At 34.5% G+C, this 18964-nt stretch overlaps 1 protein-coding gene across 1 annotated transcript in view; it reads left to right on the top strand.

Moving 5' to 3' along the window:
- The window catches only part of C3g (C3G guanyl-nucleotide exchange factor), a 54875-nt gene that overhangs the window by 21272 nt on the left and 14639 nt on the right, over nt 1–18964 (top strand). The gene's annotated exons all lie outside the window — the stretch shown is intronic.

Genomic DNA, 18964 nt, shown 5'->3' on the forward strand with positions numbered 1-18964 from the left:
TGCAGGTCTCGCGCACAAGCTTGTTATTTTCTCATTAATTCACGATCAAATTGCCGCTGCAACGTTACTAACGCTGCCTCGTTTGACAAATTATTTTACATATCACTGCCGAAACAATACTCTTTCCGTGCGTAAAATAATATTGAAATATTATCCTGTGCTATGCATTGAAAAAAGAAAATGTACTGAACCTAAACAAACCTTTTTTTATTTATTTAAATACTTGCAAAGAGAAATTGTTATTTCAATCGAGCAGCAAACATATTTGAATTATAATAGTAAAATAAAAGCAAAGTATGCTTTTATTTTATGCAAATAAAACAAATTACATAATCAATATTTTTTATCTTTATTATACTAAATTACTTTAAAAAAAAAAAGAAAAAAAGGAAATGGCTGCCCGTTTTATAAAAATACAAGTTTTTTTTCTATTTTAATAATTTTTCATCTTTAAATACATAAATGTTAAATTTTTTTTTATATTAAAATTTTTAATTATTTATTTTAAAACTTATAATTCTTATTGCACGCAACTAATAATTTATTTAATATAACGAAACATTTTTGGAAACAAAGTATATTATATTTATTTAAGTAAAAAAAAAATTAGAATTAACAAAATATATTTATTTAATTAAAAGAAATTTTATTTTTATTGTGTAATTCCAATTATTTTACATGTTATTCTATCTTTAAATTTAATACATTATTATTGAATATATCGTTTTCTCTTGCATTTAAAATATAAAATAATAGCTTTTGTAATAAGAGCGAGAGATATTATTTTTCATCACTTATTCCGCATTCAAAATTTTCTCGAACGATGAAAACTCACAATTACATTTAACTAATTACAGTTTATTGTCGCGTATTACCGAGACATATTCAGTAAACGAGAGTTTCGGATAATATTAAATATTAATGAAAATTAATTTTAACTTTAATGAAATTAACTTTAATCTTAATTTTAATGAAATTGCGAGCTGAGTAAATATTTTCACAATTCCTTTCGCGCAAATGCAACAATATATTTATGTAAATTTTGCTGTCAAGGTTACAAAACGAGACATCAAATTCATCTGACTCAACGCTTTGTTGCTCGTAATTTCTATGCGTCAGCCGCGACATTAAACGCATCTTCCATTAATTATTTATATACATTCTTAAAGGCAAACAGATGGGATTATTAGCGTACTTACAGTCTGCTGATGACGATTTTCTCATGTCATATTTAAAAATTTCAAGTTTTACAATAATTTTTTGAATGACTGAATGTACGTATGTATTACGGAAAAGTAGTTATACAAATTTTCATGCACAATTTTGATTTCTATATCCTTTAAACGAATAATTATCGTGTAAATATGCACAAGAAATGTTGGAAAAAGTTGTCCAAAATTTTGTAGTAATAAAATTATCGTAGATATTTCCGATATCTCTGTGAAAAATCTTTTGTTATAAGGCAGTGAAAAATAAATAAAAATATTAATGATATTCAAGAAATTATTAGATAAAATTATTCGAGATTATTCGAATTCAGAAAAGCGTAAGCATGTTGGGAGTTTTTGAAAATAAAAAATCTGTTACAAAAAAGTTTTATTCTGTATTTTTAATTTATTTTTGCCCGAATCATTTTTGGATTATATCTTTTTTTAATTCATTTCGTATATTTGAATAATGTGTTTTTTTAAAGAATACTTGAACTTTACTTAATAATATTTTTCACATCATTAATATTTACGAAAATATTCACTTTACACGTCTCAGTCCCTACATTGGGCACATTATATCGTTTAATATGCAGAACTCGGCTCATCTTGTGCATGAATCTGAGAAATTAATCCGCTTGCAGTTTTTGATCGTAGCGTTGTGCTTTGCCGCATGTAAACAACATTGTCCGGAGGTGACAAATCTCATTATGATAAAACCGTCGCAGACTTTGCATTAACCGGAACGTGACGTGTATCGTGCAATATGGCGATTAATTAAGCGACGAGATCAGATATGCAAATTCGCCGCCACCTCATTAAACGATGTCGATCGAACAAATGTTCAAAGTTACTCCGCGTTAATGGAATACATTTTGCGTAGATACGTCGAAACTTTGTCCGCGCCTTGTCAGATTGTATTCGGGTGTCTATAATAATTTCATCACATAATTATTGTTTTACTGTGAGAACTGCGAGCTTATTCAAAAATCGTCTATGCGGTTACGTTGGCTAACGAAGCAGTTAATTAATGCATTCATCAGATATGCAAATTAAAAAGTTTTACTTTAAGCGAGAAAATTAATTCCCGAGCTTTTGAATCTCTCTACGAAGTCTTGATACGGGCACGGAGTATGTTTTATCTCGGTGTATTACGTTGTACAATTATAATATCATTGCAGAAAGTAGAAACGATATGGTAAAAATTTAACGCGCAAGTTTTATAATTTTATTCTAAGTGTTCGCGTGTTAAAGTCATCTCAGATTACGTCGCTAAATTATTAAAAGGGAAACTATAATCCTGTTTTTAGAGAGAAGCTATATAAAAACATCTTATTTTTGAGAAGTAGATATAATAGTGCATCGGTTTGCGCGTATAAAAATTTTCAGGGTTTATTCCCTGGAAAAACATGGAAAATCTGGAATTCTCAGACATTTCTTTTGTGAATCTGGAAAAAAATTAGGAAGATCTCATGGAATTTTATTGAGGGGATTTATTAAAATAATTCTCTCTTTGATAATTTTGCTCTTATATTGTAAGCAGTTGGCAAGCCAATCGAGTTGTGTTTAAAATAAATTATAAATATTATATATATAAAATTTGCTTATACGAAGCAAATGCTTACGAAAGCTATTCAATTTTTTCAACACATTTGCAAATCTAGCACTTGAAACTTAAGAGGCTTTGTTTTTTTCCTTCGTATGGATGAAAAATATTAGAAAATACATATAATAAAAAAACTTTATTTATAAAACTGGCACATTGAGGGAAATCTTTGAAATATTCTATTTACCTGGAATTTTGAACAAAAGTGCCTGAAGGATCAGAGAATTTTCACTAAAATTTTTCTACAAGATTTGAGTACATATAAATACCCTGTTTTTTAATTTCACGGAAACAATCATGTTGAACATATGATGAAAAAATTATTTAGAAATGATATCAATTTAAAATACTTTTACGCACTTGACTTTATTTTTAGATCGCCGTTAAGGACCTTATTCCGTTATCGCTCGCATGAGTGATCCTTTCGGAAGTTGGTTAACCGGCGACCGACTCTCGGATCGTAGTCTCTGTATATGGGTGGGCTCTCTCTCTCTCTCTCTCTCTCTCTCTCTCTCTCTCTCTCTCTCTCTCTCTCTCTCTCTCTCTCTCTCTCTCTCTCTCTCTCTCTCTCTCTCTTGTGTCTAAACCACATGCTTCGCATACGTGTCACGTTATTATGTCAATCGTTAACACATGCATAAATCCATGAACGGCGAAGGGACTTTGGTATGCCAAGAGCGCTGCCGGATAAAGATAGATACTCGTCGTTAACATAAATCATTGTCAGCTGGAAAATATTTCCGCGACGTTTTAGCCTGTTTTCGAACAGAGAGAAAAACATTTCTCTTGAATCTGTAAAATTATATATTAGTATAACGTATGAGAGAGAACAGCTTTAAATGTTTATCATTATTATTATTATTTTTTTTTTTTAAGTAACGCGAATAATAAAACAAAAGCCAAGAAATAATTAAATTAAAAAATAATTAAAAGCTTATATATTATTTGTAATATATCGAAACCAACAAATATTTGTATATAATAATTATTTCTATTAATTAATATTAAAGTAACGAAATGTGCAACATTTACAATATGATAATATGAGTTGCGGTAGCGTTAGCATTTTTTTCTCCAGCATAGGATTGTTATTTGAGGCTCACTCTCTGGAGCATGATTGCGTATGTTACTTTCACGTATCACGTATAACACGATTTTAGCAAAAATTCGCGCGACGTAAATTGGCACTTTGGGCGAGACAAAGCTTATATCTCCAACGCTCTTTGATGTGTATAAAGGATGTAATGCATAACCGCGACATACCAATATCAATTTGTTATTATCATCAATTTCCTTATGTACGCATATAACATTGATGATAGAGAATTTATTAAAATTATCCAACCTAAAGTCTCGTTACGAAACAAGTAGAAATAAATTTTTTCTTAAATTTAGATTCTCTCTGCACAAAATAATTGAAAGTAATATTAAAGATTTCTCTCTCCTCTCTCTCTTTCTTATATTTGACATTATAAAATATTAATATAAATTAATATTTTCTTGAATACGATTCATCCAAACTCTTAGAGTTTTTAATACTAATTATGAACAACGACATAGATAGCTCTGTGGATATAATGTGGATCTTTTTACAAGCTCATTCTTGGAAATCCTCTTTGCGTAATTAAGATTCTGGATACCGTATCCCGTGTCACCTGGATACGTACAAACGGAGCTCGTTATGAAGTATTTCTCTCAAGTGACGGCACGCTCGTTTCCCGTTGGAGAAGTAAGCCGTCTCTTGCCTCTTTCAATATTGCGGAGATTAAGTTTGCCTTTTAATGAATTCACTGTTTTTGGCGTCGAGTACATTGACGAGACGTAGCCAACGTTTCCGGCTGCTGTCTTTGGTCGAGGAAAAAATAGCGCACGCAAATATTCCATTGTTTCATTGCAGATATAGCTATCTATCTCATACAAAACAATATAGAAAATATTTATTACTATTATTTTTGTTTATTTATATATTCTGGGATAGAAATTTTTTTTTAATATATTGTAATTAAATAATTAAAATATTTAATATATTTTTAATATATTTAATGTACAATAATACAATACGTTAAAAATATATATTCTCTAATTAATGTTCTCTAATTAATTTAGCAAAATTATAAGACGGACTCAATTTTTTTACGAGATACACTTTTCGTTATTTGCATTAAACGCGATACCAGCAGAAATTCGATACCACCGTCGAGAGTGTCTATATTGATCGGTGATATTTGAAGAGAGGAAAACTACCCTTCTCTCTGTCGTATCTCTCTCGTGTCTTTATCTGCTCGTGTCCTTCGTTTGAGGCCGTACGCCATCGTGCTCTCTTTCGACGAGAGAACGAACGGTGCGCAAATACTGTGAGGATGCCGAGCTCTCTTTGGACCCTTAATGGATCTACTGTTTACATCCCCGAGAAGAGTATCGGCGGATGCTCTCGCAATTGCGTCGCGCTTCGAAAATCAATTCTCCCCATCGCATCGCGGAACAGCATTTCCGCCCGCGGAATTTTACGATTCGTTTCTGCAGAATCTCTTCGACCGATCGCCGCCCGTACCAGACGGCGCCATGCCTGATGTCTATGAGAATCATCGACGATATACGGCGAATATCATTTACGAGTCTGTAAGATGAACCGAAGATATGTTTTATTATAATATTTTTACTACATGAAAATTATTCTTTGGATACGCTCTGGACAGATAAAAAATTTAATCGTGTCACGAAATCTTATTTGCAGTTTTCCGAGGAAAAAAAATTATATATATATATAAAATAAATGTCGAAAAACATGAAATTGTGTCTTTATTTTTCGCATCTCTATTTGAGCATACAAATTATATTCGCACGTAATGAATATATCTTTTACAGCGACCGTACGATTTTTGCGGAAACGAATTTTTCGCGGTATCTCAAACATCATCATTTATATTTAATGTATTTTAGGTATTTTAAAAAATGTGGATTTTAAAACCCGTTGCATCATTACGGCAGCAGCTAATATAATTCGCTGAATCGCAAATACCGCATACCTTAACGAGCAACGATCTTGCAGTTTTCTCTATGTTTATAACGAGATAGATATGCGAATTAAATGAATTTAAAAGACTGACGAATTCGAAAATATTAATAACGAAGTGAGATCAACATATGCGCATCTCGTTAAAATCAGCTTTGTTCTCGAATTATGACAATATTCATTGCCTCGTTACTAACCGGCGCAATTACTTGAAATATTCCCATAGGACATTTTGCATAAATTTCATCACGAAATGCTTGTTTGGTGCCCCCTCCCCCCCTATCTCTCTCTATACCTATCTATCTATCTCTCGGCACGCTTTTATTTGTAACGCGTTATTATGAGATCTCGTAATTTGATTTTCCGCGCCGAAATACAGAGAGAGAGAGAGAGAGAGAGAGAGAGAGAAGTTCGACGTTAGCGACGAACTTTTCCTATAAATTGAATTGATTTCATTGTTTGTCGCATTAAAACTCTAACTTTTCCATTAGACCATACTCACAATTAATTTCGCGACAATGATTTTCGCGTAGTAAGTTCGGAGAACAAGTCGCATCGCAAAAACTAGTTGCACAAAACGGCTTTTATTATTTTTCTTTAATTGCTTTTCCATTACTGGCTTCTCCGCGACGGTCGAAAGTAAAGCTTGTGTCCTGTCGAGGACACTGCTGGCGCACTTAACATCTTAAGAAGAAATAATAGGAGATGTAATCGCGAATCGATGCGATAATAATATTCGGCAACAAATGCAGTTGTTTCATCGTCGATTTTATTGTTAGTCCAGAAAGTGGATTTGTTGTCAATTATTTCTTTATCTCCATTACACATATTACTTTTTATACAGATATATTATACAAAAAATATAATTACAAAAATCAAATACATGGAATGAATAGAGATATGGTGCGAGAAAACTAACAAAAAAATTAGAAAATATATGGCGGAGATATTTGTCGCGGGAAGGGGTGTGAGGGGGCGGGGGTCAAGAGTCTAATAAAATATACTTTATTCCAATCGTTATTATACTTGCAATAAAATAAGAAATTTTTTTGCATTTTTATGCTCGTTAACATCGATAGGATTCCTTCTCGCGTTATTATTTATTCGAAATGTATTTATATTTCGCATCTCATATATTGTACAATATAATTGAATATTCTTTTCGCCAAACTCTTTCAATTAAGATTAGATTAGATTAAATCTAATTTCATCAGCCGAGTCTTTCCCATTCGCGTGTACAACCGCATTAAGCGTTAAATATGGTGATTCTTATCAAGAGTCACATTTTTATCGATGCTTCCGGTAAATCTTGGGTAGCTTTAGCAAGTTCGAGAGAGCATCAGATTAAGAGAGACCATTACGAGAGACTACGCGACTGAACATCGATTCTCTCCCCCTTAATTCGGGGGAAACGACATTACCGCGCCCTTACCACCGACCGGTGCCCACTAATATCATCGTCGGACCATGAAATTTCCAGCTGGAAGCGGCTCGCAGTATTCCACGGACGTTAAAGCCCCGTAATTGCATCGTCGCAAGCGAATTTCACGAAATGGTCGCCTCTCTCGAGAAAGCACGGCGACGCAGTGCGCGTTTCCACGTTATCTTCTCGGGATGCTCGCTCGCCGAATGTTAATTAACGGTGAAAGCGTTCGCAAAGATCTTATCGTTACGCATACTTTGCACGCTAGAGAAATATGAATTGCTCCGATATGAGACACAAGATAAATTTCTATTCAATTGAAAGCTCGACTGTGAAAAATTTTCTAAAAAAAAAAAAAAAAAAAAAAAAAAAAAAAAAAAAAAACATACATTTTTGTCTGAATTTTCAGAGATCTGGGTCTATAAAAGAAATTTTGGACAATCTGTCTTGTTAATTATCAGAGTCGTCTTTTTGAAAGTTCAGAAGAAAGTTCAGAACGTGTCTGAAAATTTAGACAGCATTCACGACAGCAAAAACGTTTTGTCTGAGAATTCAATCGGTTTTTTTTTTTCAATCGGGTTGATAAAGATATGATTTCAATAAAATGTATATTTTATTAGGCTTGTAACACAGACGGGGGCCTCTACGGGGCCTCTCTTTTTCTCTATTATATAAATTTATTCCTTTTATATATCTGTTAAATGATAGATATGTTTACTATCGTGTAAACAATTTTATCATTCGATATACGTATATATCGTATTTAATAATGGCGTGACGTAATTATTTCCAAATCGAGAAATCCTTTCTCCATTCGAGTCTTTCGCAGAGTTTCGTCGTATTTTGGCTGCCGATTTCGGCCTCGCTTACTAAATTTAGTTGGTTGTCCGAAGCAACCATCTTGGAATAATCCTCTTTCGGCGTTTAAGCTATTTCGAAAGCTCTTTAAGCTCCGAGTATGCTCCTTCGTATCTCTCATCGTTGCTCTCTATCTCAAGGACTGGACTTTAAAGCCTGATTCACACGCAACTGCAAATACTTAGCGGCATAGCACAATGATCCCGAGTACGTGACGAGATTTCGTGATTTTCTGCAGCGATATTTCGCGATCTTTAGTCTGCATTAGTGTTTATTAACATTATGTTATACATCACTTGACCGATAACATATTTCAGACATTTCTTATTATATTACGTGCCAAAGCAATACATTATCCTAATAATTATGTCAAAATAATATATAGGAATTATATTGTTCTATTCTATTGTATTGTTTAAAAAATTTAATTTTATTTCAACTCTTTGTCTAAATTTATCTTTCTTAATGATAAAAAATATTAATTATTGATTAATATATTATAAAGAAATTAATGATGTAATCTGTCTCAAATACATCTCCCGACACATATTATATATTTACATCTATAACAATATTTTTTACATAATTCTTTTAATGAGAAAAATTACATTTTTCTACGCACTGTAAAAAAAAATTTTTTTAATTTTGAACATATTTTTGTCTGAATTTTCTGGATCTGGATGCCTGAAGGAAATTTTGGACAATCTGTCTTAATTATCAGAGTCTAAGTTTTTCTGAAAGTTCAGAAGAGTGTATCTGAAAATTCACCGGCGGTGTGTCCGCAAAAAACCCGCGGACACTTTGTCTGAAGTTTCAGTCAGTTTTTTTTCTTTTTCTTTTTTTACAATGTATATATATATATATATTGTACTTAGTCGCGATATCAAACTATTTCGTTTGAGTACAGTTGCAATATTGTTCAGCGGAATTAAGAGACCGCGTCGCGAGCGTTATTTTATCGGATTGTGTTTTACATAAATATCGGCCGAAACAAGCGCCGCGAAAGAAGGACTCGTTCCACTCATCCGTCGCATTTTTTCGAAATCCGCGGACGTATATTCACGGTCCATATATCGCGGAACAGTGCAACAACCTCCCGATGGTTATTTCGGGGTGGATCTCGTGTCGTGGAACGCGGCCGTGCGAACTGCGCGAGCTCTGCGGCAGATACACACGCGCGTCTATCTCCCGGAAAATTAATTCGCTCGGGTCGCGCCCGGGATGCATATACCATATGTATAGGTATACATGGACTGTTCGTTCTAATCGGCCAGACGTCAAAAATTTGACTTTGCGCATACTGAGAAAGTATACTCGCAATAGCCAGAGTTGAACGGCGTGTCGAAGTGATGCTTGTCGGAGGATAATTTAATGACCTGAGATAGAAAAAGAGGTGAAAGAAAGGTCGTTCATTCTGTTGCCGTATGGAGAGAAGTGGAGAACGGAAATAAAAAATCGATATATGAAAAGTTTAAAGGCGGTTACGCAAGTCTAACATATAAATATCTTTCTATTCTCTGTTCGCCTTCCCTCGAGGATAGACATCAGTTTCAAAGTGGCATGCTTGAACGATTTTTATTTTTAAATCGTACACTACTTGAATTATACATTAATTGTAATGTTTATGAATAAAAAATTGTGAGTGATAGGTAGAATATTTGAAAAAAAGAAATGAGAAAACTGACTGAGAGAGGGAGAGAAGAGAGAGAATAAAGACGAGGAATTAATAATGAAATAAAATTCCAATAAATATATTTGACAATTTTTCGAAATATATATAGTGACAATCTTAAATTTACTCTTAAGATATTAAAATGGATGTAAATTTTTACATTCACAGTATCAGTTACGTATATATTTTTTTCACATATTACAATATTGCAAAATGTTGTTTATTTATTATTGCTGTCGCCAACAATTATCAGACCATTTTGGTTGGATTAGGACGGACACTGATTTGGGGTTCGGTCGGACATTCGTAAAATACGTGTTAGGTGTAATGTGCTACTCGTTGTAAAATCGCATTAGGCGCACACCCGATAACCGCAAACCGCGATAACAGTATCGCATTACGTTGCCTGTTACATATGTATATACGATGGACACGCATCGTATAAATTACGTACTTTCTTTTTAGCCATAGGTATAAGCTTGCCGATCAAACGTACAACTGTTCTATTTCTTACGTAGACAATCCACAAATTACATATAATTGGTTACTATATATTAATATAAATTATACCCACACGTGTTTATAATTTATATTATGTATAAAATAACTATCAACTTATTAGTATAATACCGATTTCATTACAATCAATATTTATATTGTAAATAAGGATTATACATATACAATATAACCTTTTATAGAACAAAATATTTAATTTTAATCTAATTATATCTTCAATTTACTCGTGTGTCATATACTTATTCAAATACCTTGAATTTACACCCTCGTTACATATTTTCTCAAATTCGTTTAATACTATGCGCGTGCGCGTGTGTAGGGGAAAGTAAGGTAAAACCGGGTACTTTTTTGGATTTGTCTTCTTACGAAAAATCTGAGAGTAGAAAGAATGTTGCCGACCGTTAGTATATAAGTCTTTAGTGAACCTTAAACTATGAGAAAATAAGGCTAGTTGCTGAAAAAAAAATTTTTGCTTACCAAGAATAACAGGATTTTGTGGAGAGGTCAAAGTACCCGGTTTTGTCCTACCGATAGGGTCAAACCGAGTATCCATTCGAAAATATGCAAAACATCATGTAATTACAAAATCTAGATTTATTTTTATCAAAATACAATATAAAGATGTATTCTATTGACAAAAATCACGAATAAAAATATCCTCTTGTTCGCGCGGATAATATCAGGACTTGCTTATTTAACTTTTTAACTTTAGGGGTCTCAAAAAGCTTTATTTCTTTTTCTAAGCGTTAGTTTTCGTTTTCAACTGCTTTCTGTAAAGACACAAAGTCATGATAACGATTCTTCCTCTTTTCATTATATGACACATGTAAGTATCCGGTTTTGCCCCACCACGAGCAAAATAACAAATATGGTAGTTGTAGAAAAAGTGCACGATGATTCGATTCTTGCCTCGATATCGATCTTTTCGGGGCTAATAAGTTTGAACTCCAATTTAAAAAAAAAAAAAATTGTGTGCACAGGGACACTGTTCGTTTTAAAATAATAATGACGCCAATCTACAACTAATAATACAAGTTAGCCATAGAACAAACAGAGGTACCCGGTTTGACCCAGCTCTCCCCAATATGCGTATTTTCGCGGATTGCATTACTAGCTTTAGCAATCCGGGCCGCGTTGTAGCCGCGTTTTCTCATATTCGTACGGTATCCGGTCTTCATCCCTCGAATTTTTTACGAGCATGCAGATTCACCATCCGCGATTACATTCCGCTCCCGTCAATAATCTGGAATCAATTAGTTCACAGAGCGACCGTTACCGCCGCCGTTAACGAACTCGCGGATAATCAATTTTCGGGAGGCAATTATTAGCTTTACTCGAGCAAAGTGGCCTCCGTGCTACGGGTGCGTTCGTCATCCGCGAGATCCTTTAACGCCCCTGCACTCTCTTCTGGATAGTTAATATCAATTTTCGTCGCCTCCCTTGCCGCTCCGGCTCCGGGGGCAATATCAATTTTCCCCGCCGTGAAGTGGGAGATTTTCGTCTTTTATTACGTCAGCAATCATTCATCGGGTTCGGCACTTTCTTAATCGCTCGTCTGGAAATTACTTATTCACGCGATTCTTTCACCGTCAGTTTTGACGGATTAACATGCGCGCGTTCCTCTCGCGCCTCCTAATTTTACGCGTCAAGTTACGAATTGAGTTTTGATGCAACTCACACAACAAACAACGATAAAAATCTCACGTTTCCGCAAATCCCGACTCTGAATCTAATCGTTGCAACAAATATCGGTTGGATTTACGGGAGGAGTGAGAAACTCTACGATTTTTTTATCAAATGTACGAGTATATCGTAATTAATAAGTCTTAAATTTTATTTTCTAATTTTATTTATTCACTTAGAGATATCTTTATTTACATAGCTGTGCGTGTAAAATTCGTAATGATTCATTTTTTACTCATGGAGTCGATAATTTTAATATCGTGTCAAATTTGTGAACAATTTCAATTGTAAACAGATGGATAAATACTTTTTGTTAAATAAATTTTTTTTTTTTAATAATATCTAATTGAAAATTTGTAAAAAATATTGGAACAAAAGAACAATAATGACGTTCTAAATATCTAAATAATCGTGCGCGTCTGCATGATTCAAATCAAGATTCAATATATTATCTAAAATAAAAAGTAGGAATATTTTTATTTTAAAATTTGTCATATTTGGTTAACGGAAAGGATTAAAAAAATTCTTTTGCTAAAAAAAACTATAATATACATCTAAATCTAGAAATTAAATATCTCTAAAAAAATGTTGCTTTCTTATTTTATAATAATAATTTTAATATAATAAATATAAATTTAAAATAATATATTGTATTGTATTTTTCGATCTATTTATAGATTCCTCTAATTCTTTATATGCTGCTCTTTATATCAGTTATGTTTAATCTTTCTCTCACAAATTTCACATTTTCGAGATATTATTCAAAATCGTTATTTCTCCCTCACATAAATTATATGATAGGTATCCGACGTATTTCGGACGTTTCTCATATTCACACGCGAACTTTTCTCATTATTCCGATTAGCGGATATCTATGTGCTCGTAACCATAGATTAAACATTTCGAGAGCTCTTCAATGTGCGCGCCGACAAAGATCGAATATCGAGACTCGACTGAAATTCACGAGAGGAAAAAAAAAAAAAAAAATATATATATATACATATAAAAAAAAACCATCTCTCATTCGCTTTGATTGCGCGCCGCTCATCCGCTGAATCCCACGAACGAATCATTAAAAGCTTTAACGAACCCTTTTGCGTGTAATCGATGAATCCGATCGAAAGCCGACCGTCGACGCCGCACGTTCATTTTTTCGCCAAGTGGAACGGCGTTAACGCTTAATCGCTCATCCCTGAGCACGAAATTGTTGGCACACTTGATAATTATGGAATAAACTATATATTGTGTCTTGATGCGTAGACGCAGATGATTTCAATATCTGGTCACGCGCATAATCGCGTTTTAAAATCTTTGAAATATAATTGTATATGGAGAAAGTCATGAATATCATCGACTATGTTTGACATTAAAAATGTGAACGATTATAATTTTTTTTTTTTTTTTTTTTTTAGCTAAAGAATTAAGAGAGTAAGTTTATAGGATGCTGCGGCAATATTCATTTTTTTTTTTAATTTTTCCTTATTACTGAATAATCATAAAAATATATGCAATTTAAGTGAATCCTATGTTTCACTGAAATTAAACGAGCTTCTTTTTACATTAGAGGACACTCTGATTTTCAGAAAGCAGATCTATGAAACGTGCCTTCTTTCTCGCTTTGCATCATTAAAATACAATACATAATATCGATACAATTTAATAATGCAATTTAAAATACATACATTTCCATTGGAAATGGATTCGACGATTGATCAAAGTTTCAACAATCATTTATTAATTCAAGAATCGAAAATGGAGTATCCGAAAACATTTTACAAGTGTACTCTGTCAAATGTGTGAATGACACGTCACGCGAAAAAAAAAAACAAACCACGTTATTCCCGTGTATATCGGCGGAAAAAGTATCGTATGATTTTCAACACGTTGTAACACGATGTAATTGCAAAATGGATAAATGAACCTTAAGTTGAGACACGCGTGCATTGGCTAATTCGCCGTGAATGGAGAAAGGATATAGATGTAATATTCTATGTAAATCTGCGAAATTTCCATAAAACAATTATATCCGAATTACCGTTGTTTACTAGCCGAGTTAATGCTGTGTTCATATAAATCTCATCCGGCACTCCCGCCAGAATCGTGTAAACGCGAATCTCGACGCTATTAGCATTTACACGGACATCATTAGCTCTCGTAATGGTTAATTAATTCGAATCCTCCGACCTTCTGTCCAACAGCTTGGCCGCGTATACATGTATCGGATTACGTGATTAACTTGTCGACCATTCTCTATTTGTTTTTATTTTTGAAGGAAATATTTTAATCCGAGAAATCTCTTTATCTTTTTATTCAAATTCGATAAAATTTTCTATATACCATATCGATGATTTTTTTCGTGCTAGTTTATCATGTCTCGTGAGATTATTTAGTCGCGTAATTTTTAAACGTGAGAAATCTTCTTATTAATTACATACATATATATTTTGTGAAAAATTTTACGCCGGGATTGTACATAAACACGCACTTTAAGATAATAAATTTCCCAACTTTAAACGTATACGTGGAATCCTAGGCTTTTCAAGCTCGATTTAGGTCTACGAGATTATGTAATTAATCTGCAAGATTAATCGCGAGATCGTTTCGATTTATGTCGCGATAAATTAAAAGGATTAGCCGAATCCGCGCGCAATGTGTAACGCATATGTTTCGAAAATTACTCTTGTCCCTGTAATAATTCATCTAGATCTAGAATGATACACATTAATCGTAATGTACTACGGACGAACGATGTATCTAATCCGGGTAATAATTCGATTGCATCTTCTCATCTCGTTGGCAGTAATGCGAGCATGCGAGCAATAGCGTTTTACAAAAAACGAGAATCGCACGCGTCAATCGAGAATTAAATATTTATTACTCTGTAAAAAAAAGATATTCGGGAGACGTCGTCGGCAAAGATGATCAATGGGGTGAGGCTCTCGGACGTCGGACGAGTAATTAACCAAAGATGATATAGAGTGTTCCGTTTTACGAATATCGCCACGAACGATATTAATGATTCCTCTTATCGCGGCGATGCAGCGAGCTCTCGAGAGGGAACAGCTCGACAGCGTGACAATAACTTTCCGTCGCGTGTCCTCGTACGCGACCACCGTTCATCGCTCACTACGCGAGCCTCGACATCATCGAGCACAATCGTAATGCATGAGAGGGAGAGACAGAGAGAGAAAGAGAATGCGTTTGTGTATACAATTCCATAAGGGTATGTATGGAATTTGCGAGGCCGACAATCCACTTTCGTACATCGTCGCAAAGTACGCAGTGGCCGCACACTGCTCGAGGTAGAATGCATTCGTTTCGCAATTCTCGATCGGATTTCGGAGAAGGGGAGGTTTTCCGTTGTCTCGCGTGTTTCGTTTAAAAGCGTGGTTCCCGTGGGTTCCCGAGTCACGCGGTGATCGATAAAGGGGGTGGAATCAAAAGACGCGCTGTCGAGTACTCGCTTTATTACGCAGTTTTAACAGCTACTCCCTTCTGACGAGATCGAGAAAGATATCACAGACTATATTGAGATAAGAACGGTGCAGTTGTTGGAGCGAATTATAAGGTTGAAAAAAAATGTAAGGTTCTTTTTATAAAATATTTTGTATCTATTTTTCATGCAATTTCAAGGGATTATGTTATATCGCGGGTACATCGGTACATATAATGGCATTATTTGCGATGAAATATACGGATTTTAAAAGCTAATGGCCAGAATTATTTGTTTAATCAATCAAGAACTCTACAATTATTGAAAATAAATCAAAGCTCTCAACAATTAACGAGTTTCCATGAAACGTGAGATGCTAGCTTCACACACCATTAAAATTGTACGATACATATACAATATATTACATATACATATGTAAAAAAATATATATGTATATTTTCATACACACATTAGCGCTGTTATTTACGCATAGATAATACACGTTAATATCAAAATTTGCTGGTAAATACATTGTCAAACAATGCTTCCCGCCACGACAGATCTGTGATGTACAATATCAATCAGATCGATGTAATGTCACATTAATCTACAAATTCACGCACATACGCAAACAATTCTTCGCCCATCTTGATAGGAGATAATTTTTGACAAACTTATTTAATTAATTCAATTAATATTTATCATTAAATTGGTTAATGTTTATCAATAGTACTACTCTACTATTGAGAACTTAACAATTTCTACGTAAGATTTATATAATATAACATAGACATAATGATATATTTTGAGAAGACATTTATTCGCGGTGAACATTCTTAGTCAAAAGTATTTATTATTCTTTTAATATAATTAATTATTAAAACAAACACAGATAGTTAATTGACAGGTAACTGTCATAGCGTGTATACGATATTAAACGTCTCATTTTAACTCGTACTAGATCATAATCATTATTAGTGAATGCGTTAATACTCTTGTTTTGAGAATTCCATTTTTTTTTTTTTAAATACCGAGCATCTGCCAACATGTAGACTTCTAGATGGATATCGCGAAAGAATAGCGCAAGTGTCTAAACTATTCGGAAAGACGAGATATCGTAAATGTTTATCGTAAAAAAATGGCCGTGGAAATGAAAATTGCTGATCGCCACGTGACGCTGAAGAGACAGATGGCAGATGACAGATGACTTGCTATCTGTCCCCTATTGAAACGATTTCGTAATATATCAGACGTGTATAAGCGCCCATTGTATAGGATGAAAATAATTTCGTCGATCGCGGTTTGCGAACAACCGCATCGCGTGCTGATTTTACACCGCGTTCTCTCCCGCGCATTCCCACGGATAACGCAGACGGGAGTCGAATACAGACAATCATGACAATTTGCATTTCTCCTGTCTGCCGCGTGTTTCATCACCTCCACCTTTCTCCTCTCCTCTCCTCTCCTCTCCTCTCCTCTCCTCTCCTCTCCTCTCCTCTCCTCTCTATATGTTCTCATCTCCATTATCTCTATCGGCTTATCGAATGTGCCTTTGGCGCAAATCACGTCTGATTGAGATTTCAGGCTGGATTCGTGAATAGAACTTGATTTATCGGCCTATATGTACGCGCATCTACTGATCTCCCCTGCAGGCAGCGAGCACGCCAACGGCAGCGAGTGCATTAAACTGCATTTCGCTGATTATATCTTCGACAGCCATTTTTTTTTTAAGAATGTATATGTTACGTGTGAAAACATTGACAAAAGCATGAAAATTTTATGTAGACTATTCTACCTATTTCTTCCGAGTATTTCAGGGGATATTCACGATTAAAAGTTTTTCGCATAAATTAAGAAAAATATTAATTACAACTATTTTCTTTTACGAAGACGTTAAAAGTCATATTATTTTGTGATACTTCAATTTTTAATTTTTTTCTACAATCCAGATTTATTTATTCCATTTTCCAAACAATATAAACGTAAGAAATGTCTCTCTCTCTCTCTCTTTTTTTTTATTTTGACAGCTTTTTGTTACTATTGTACAGCCAAAACATCCTTAAAATAAAAAGTTGGAGATTTTTTGAATGTTCCAAATTAGAATCTTTTAGCAGTTAGAAACTCTGCAATTCTCATAACACTGATGTTAGCATAATCTCCTTGTAACGTTCTACTATTAGCGGCGTGCATTTTTTACATTCTATGCTCGCTGAGATCTTTTTTTAAACTCACGACGCCTTGTAAGCAAGTCCACCTAAGCACCTTCGAGTCTCTCGCAAGCCTTCCTTGTCCAGAAAAGTGACGCGAAACGACCAAGTTCCAGGAGAAATTTATGCGGCGTAATAAATTCACAAAGTTCATTCTGACGCTGTTTATCGCTTCCATTACTTTTGGCGCTCGACGAAATAACTCGGGATGCATCGAGCACGATGATAGCGCGGAAAAATATTGCCGCGATAGTTTGTTCAGTTAAATCGGACGATCGATAGTTTGTTCAGTTAAATCGGACGATCGATGTCGCGATATCGATGCCGACGAAGAAAGTTATCAAAGCTCGGGAGAGAGGTTCGAGAATTAAATTTGCATGTATATTTAATTTATATGTATCGTGTACAATTACATATAAACGCTGCTATTCAAAAATCGACGATTATTCACGCACAGCGTCAGCTTCAAAATAACTATCTCGCGCTATCTTTAACTATCGAATTTTGCGGAACGAAATATTATGATTTTTTTTTTCTCGCAAACAGTTTGATATAGAACGCTATTATCCTATTTTACACATTCGCTGCTAATATTTCATTAGCTACCCGATGGTCGCCAGATAAATTTCAGAAGAAAGTCTCCTACATTCTAGACCCTATGTGCATAACGTACGAGAAAAAAGGGAAGAGGGGGGGATATTATTGATTGTCGATTCGCGAGGCGGGTAAAAAAAAAGCGTGAGGTTGGGTAGGTGAGAGGGGAGGGAGAAGGCGTTTTCCGGGTACCTAGATTTAGCTCTCTAACATCGTAGACGCATTACACGTCCGGTGCATCGGTTTGCACCGGGTGCGGCCCGTTTTCGTTTTAATTCAAGCGCACGGTTGGCATTTACCACCCCGATGAAGAAAAAGCTGAGGAGGGGCGCCCGCGTCTGGCGGTATGCAATGCTCGTCGCTCGTCGCGTGCACGTGGCGTGCACCGGGGGCTGACAGTGTAACGTGTAACTGCATCCCGTGGTAAAATTCCAGATGCATGTGTGGTGGTACCTATCCCGGAAAAATATTGCCCGTACATCGTAAAAGCTCCGCGGACAAGATTGTTTTTCCGTTGTATCGCTTACAATGATAAATAATCATGTTGAACTATGCGATCGGCGTGTACCACACCTGGCAATGTGTATATATTTATTTTGGGTAAATGTCTAAAAGTGCCACTCCAACGAAAATTCAAGTTTTTTTTTTTTTTTTTTTTTTTTTTTTTTTATAGCAATCAACGCAATTACAATATTATAAAAATAAAATCAATGACAATTTTTAGAGGCAAGTTTTTTGTAAAAAGTTATTA

This window comes from Polyergus mexicanus, unplaced genomic scaffold (assembly GCF_030449975.1).
Source record: "Polyergus mexicanus isolate NDT 795.1 unplaced genomic scaffold, iyPolMexi1.0 SCAF_4, whole genome shotgun sequence".
Classification (NCBI taxonomy): Eukaryota; Metazoa; Arthropoda; class Insecta; order Hymenoptera; family Formicidae; genus Polyergus; species Polyergus mexicanus.